This window comes from Nanorana parkeri, unplaced genomic scaffold (assembly GCF_000935625.1).
Source record: "Nanorana parkeri isolate BGI_ZX_2015 unplaced genomic scaffold, ASM93562v1 scaffold1997, whole genome shotgun sequence".
Classification (NCBI taxonomy): domain Eukaryota; kingdom Metazoa; phylum Chordata; class Amphibia; order Anura; family Dicroglossidae; genus Nanorana; species Nanorana parkeri.
Window position 1 is genome coordinate 138,337 of NW_017308265.1, and position 5,500 is coordinate 143,836.

The following is a 5,500-nucleotide window of genomic DNA, read 5'->3' on the forward strand; positions in this document are numbered from 1 at the left end:
GATTGAGGAATCTGTCCCGGGACTGCACACAGGGGACGCTCGCACCTTCTTCCCCGGGAGGAGGACGTCGCAGAGTGCGCTGACGGCTGTTACAAGCGTCTGGGAGCCGAGGATGAGGATGACGATCCCCGGTGTGGCCTCATTTAAAGCAAACCTGTCACTGCAGAAAAACAGCAACTTAGTAAACGCCTCTCTCTGTACTTTCTAAGATTGGAGCAGAGTGAAGGGGGCGGGGAGCTCAGCATGGCGACCAATCAGCTTCTCTTTCATTTTCAAAGCTTCATCTGAAGACAGAATCAATGTTGCTCAAGTTTTAGTAAACCCCTCCCCCTCCCTACGATGGAGACGCTGGACCAGGGTGGGAGGGAAAAGGAAAATCCAAAAATGAGCCCGGAGCGGGGAACATACTAAATGTTGGGATGGGGTTCTCGCTCTTAAAGGAGAAGTATGAGGTCAGAGCTTTTCCCCATAGTTCTCCTTAGGGTAACGGGAGGACACAAACTAGCGCCCTCCCGTCACCCTAGGCCTATCTAGAGGCAGAGCCAGCTGTTCCCTCCCCCGTCCGTTCCGCCAGTCAGCGCTGGAGGAGTGGGGGGGGATTGTCCACTGGAACAGGAAGTGAGGGCATTGACCTCTGTCACTGGAACAGGATTTGGAAAGGGTGATTCTTATCCCGAAAACATGGTTCCTCCTGTGCACAGGAGAAGGCAGGGAATTCCTGTCCTGGGAACAGGAAGTGAACACGGTGGTCCCTCTCGCCGGTGCAGGAAGTGAAGGGATATCTCCTCAGCAGTGACACGGCATCCAGTAAAAACCTTCCCCGCTCCATCCAGTTCTCAGCAATGTTTCCCCCCGTAGTCCCTCTGTAATCACGCAGGTCACATGGTCACAGACTGATTTTCTAATCTTGGATGTGGAATTTCTCAGAACATTCGCCGGGACTGTAACTGACTTTGGCCATTGTGGGGGGGGGGGGGGGGGGGGCTTCGGTTTGTGGTGGGGTGGTGGGGGGGGGGGGGGGGCGGCGATTCAGCATTTCCCCCCCCCATAAGCCTTTGCACATAGACTCCGCCCCCCTGGCTCATCACGCTGCTACACATTCCAGATCTAAGTGAGGTGGGTGACGTCCTGTAAACCCTCCGCCTTGTATATTGCTGCCGGATGAACGTTTTATATAGAATATCGTTTTTATAGGTGACGGGAATTTGGGATTAAAGGGACGACAGACCTTTCCGGGAGTCTCCTGTGTTGTGTGTGGGGGGAGGGGTGGCGATTTCTCGGCCTGCGCTGCCGATCGTCCTTTATATTGAATATTTGCTGCGTCGCGTTTCTTATAAAATCAGCAAAAAACACAAATTTGGGGAAAATAAAAACTTTTTATTTCAACAAGTAATACAAACTAGAGAAAACCGGGTCTCTATGAACATCGGCAACATTACCATGCAGAGACCAGACAGGAAGTCGGCTGTGCGAAGGAAAATACTTCCCCCCCCCGGCTCAGCATTTCTAGCCGCTCTCTAACTGAAGACGCAGGACATAGAACAGCAGAATTTTTTGGAATCCCCTCCGGGTGCAGCTGCTGAGATTTAGTAAAGCCGCCAAAAAATTGGTGAAATTGCCCAAATCCGAGAGCGCCCGCCCCCTGCGTACCCTACATAGAATATCTCATCTCCTGCTCTCTGATTGGCTCGTGGCTTTTCCCTCCAGTACCACACTGGGACTGCTCAGGGGCTCGTAACAGACAGACTCTCCCTCTGCACACGCCCATTGTAGGAGGAGCTTACTCCCGTCACCAGATCTGCAGAGCAGGAGCAGGTAAGAATCTGCAGAGCAATGCACTCAAATCCTTCCAATGGAGCCGGAGGGGGAACCATCAGCGGCGGAGTTCTCCTTTAAAGCAGACCCGTCACGTGCATGCTCCTGAAGACATAAACGAATGCTGTTCCTGCCTCCTCCTGCGTTCCCTGACGGCCTCCGGCTTCAATGCATTCCGTCCTGGAACAAGCATGCAGCAAGTGAAGTCACAACTCCACATCAGCATTCCTGTTCCAGGTCTGAAATCAGTGCAGCAGCTGGATAAGCATGACAGACAGTGAACTAGTGGGGGGGGGGGGGGGAGGGGAGCTTCTATAGAAGCGGAGGGCACCCTCCGGCCCTCCAGCTGTAGTGCAAACTACAAATCCCATGATGCATCTGTCTCTGGGAGTCATGTCTGTGGCTGTGAGAATCTTGCAATGCCTCATGGGATTTGTAGTTCCACCGCAGCTGGAGGTTCCCCCACCCCCGGTCTGTAGGATACCTGGTATAGAACGATATACAGCAATCTGTGTCTCAAGCGGGACTCCCAGCTGTTGTGGAACTACAAATCCCATCATGCCCGTGACTCTGAATCTTGCAATGCCTCATGGGATTTGTAGTTCCACAACACCCGGAGTGACGCAGTTGCCCACCCCTGATGTAGACTGTACCCGAGCTCGGAGCCGATCCTCTCTGACCACCCCTGTTCTCTAGGACCCAGAAGTCCCTGCGGAGTCCATATTCTCCATTACAGCCCGACCCGCAGAGCTCCGCCCCCTGCACCATCGCTCCGCCCCCTGCACCATCGCTCCGCCCCCTGCACCATCGCTCCGACCAATAGGAGGTGGTGGTGCACTCGGGGGCCCCCAGGTTCTATTTCCTCCGTCACCTTTATATCCCCTTAAGATGACCCGCAGCGCTCCATGGGCCCTGACGATGTGCGGATGACGATGATGGGGGGTGGGGGATGTCGGCCATGTTGCCGGAACGCGTACATTCTATACTCGGACGTCACGGGTCAGACTGCGGCACTTAGAAGGGATTGTCACAAAACAAAATACATCACCCGTGTGCAAAGCCTCTGATGGAAGCTGCCGTTCTTTGGCTCCCAGTCCGCCTGCTAGTACTGGTGCTGTACAGGCCACAGCAGCAGCATACAGTCTCTGGTCACCGGCGCGCGGTATTAAAGGGGCGGGATCCCCGTGACTGCCAGGCGGCCGGCATTTCCACGGGGAGGCCGCCGGCAGCAGCTTCTGTATCTCCAACGTTACGCACGTGCGTCTAGGAGCGGCCGCGCAACCTGAAAATGTCTCCCACCAAGCACTACAAGTCCCAGCGTTGCCCCTGGCCGGTGTGCATGGGAGGGCATGATGGGAGTTGTAGAGATCAGGTTCTTGTGTGACGCTCTCCAATCGGATCTCCCGCCCTGTGATTGGCTGGTGTGGTATCGATGGGATGAGGTCGCCACCCGCAGTGCGTTGTCCTCTGGCTGCGCGCAGACGGGTTTTTATTGCTGTAAGAATGAGTGCGGACGCGAACAGAGAGATGGCACAGCCGCCCCCAGTGCTACTACACCCAATATACCCGACCCTCTCCAATGGGGTCCATTACTGAGAACATTTACAAAGCTGAAATAGAATGTACATTCGTTCTGTGCGAATTATCCAGCTGTTGTGTGAATGGGGCAAAAATCGAATGTTTTTTAGGATATTTCCTTTTCTGGTTGAATGTTCTTCAAATATTATGGACAATAGTAAAAACTAGGGATGCACCGATACCGAGTATTTGGGGCGAGTACTCCGCCGATGCCTAGCCCGATACTTCCGGTATCAGGAAGCCGGGCGCTGTGTCATGACACGCTGCCCGGCTTCCTTAATGGGACTTCCTGTATCGGTATCGGTGTGTATCGAAAAAAAAAATCATATCATCAGTACTCGTACTGGATACGGAAATACCGGTACCGGTGCGTCCCTAATAAAAACAAGTCCATTCCTATAGAACACAGTGACTCAGGAAAATACCTGATTGTGGCCACTAGAGGGCGCCGAGGATGACAGGAAATAATACCTCACAGAAGAGATACAATGTAACTATTGTTACCATGACGATGTCCCTTTTCTTTTTATAAATAGACCCCATAGGCTCCTTTCACACGGGCGGTCCAATCAGTTCCACTTGTCGGTTTTTTCAGGTGGATCTGATCCGAAGCCCGATGTTAGTCTATGGGCAGCCGAAATCTAAATGGATCCGGCTTACATCCGATTACCCCCAACGCCCTCAAAGTCTGAGAACCAAACGGAACAAAGTTCTATTTTGGCGGACCTGATCGGGGTTAATTGGACACATATCCCCTCACATGACTCCCCCCCATAGACCAACATGGGTCCGGTAAGTTCAGTTCTTTGGACCCATCCAGCTTTAGCCCATACACCCCCGCGGACTACATGGGACTCCGGATCAATCAAAATAAAAAAAAATATACGCCCAGTCCTGCATGTTTATGGACACGCCCACACGTACATTTAAGGGGCACGCCCACACGTACATTTAAGGGGCACGCCCACACGTACATTTAAGGGGCACGCCCACACGCACATTTAGGGGGCACGCCCACACGCACATTTAGGGGGCACGCCCACACATGCACATTTAGGGGGCACGCCCACACATGCACATTTAGGGACACGCCCGCACATGCACATTTATAGACACGCCCACACAAATTTAGGGGGCACGCCCACACGTACATTTAAGGGGCACGCCCACACGTACATTTAAGGGGCACGCCCACACGTACATTTAAGGGGCACGCCCACACGCACATTTAGGGGGCACGCCCACACGCACATTTAGGGGGCACGCCCACACATGCACATTTAGGGGGCACGCCCACACATGCACATTTAGGGACACGCCCGCACATGCACATTTATAGACACGCCCACACATGCACATTTAGGGACACGCCCACATGCACATTTAGGGACACGCCCACACACCACAATGCATTGTCCTTAATTAAATATATCCTCAGCAATATGGCGGCGGCGGATAATGTAAAACTCCCCCCCGCATATGTCCTGGCCGCATACTCGTAGCTGCTGAAGAGTCACAAGACTCACTACCACTCTATGACAGCCAATGGACTGAGAGGGAGGGCGGAGCCAACTTACTTCCTGGGCTCTGTTTTAAAATAATGATGGACGGCAGACCTAAAGAATCCATCAACTTGTATCCAATCAGAGAGTCTCCTGCACTCCATGGGTACATGTGAAGGGGATGGTACAGTGGGTGTGGTCAGACTTTCGGGGGAAGTCGCTGCCGTGGATTTGATTGGCTGGATTTGGGATATTGGGGAATATTTTGCACTCTGTGACATCACGTGTAGGGGCGCAGTACGAGCTCCGTCACGGGTCAGGACACTGGAAGGATGCTGGGGGTGCACTAAAGCCGATCATTGATTATTATAATAACGGCCCCGTCCCTCCCCCATGCATTCCATTCATCAATTCCCAATTATCGCCAATACTGATGAGGATTCCGGACGCGGGAACGGCCGATCTCGGCATCTACAGAACAGGAGCGGGTAAGCAGCTCGGCGCGATGTCACGCGCCCGCTCTCTGTGTCTCACCATCGGGAGGTCCTGGAGGCGTCGGAAGTCCGTGCGTCTGTTTCTTTTCTTGTACCGATGAAAGCCGACCG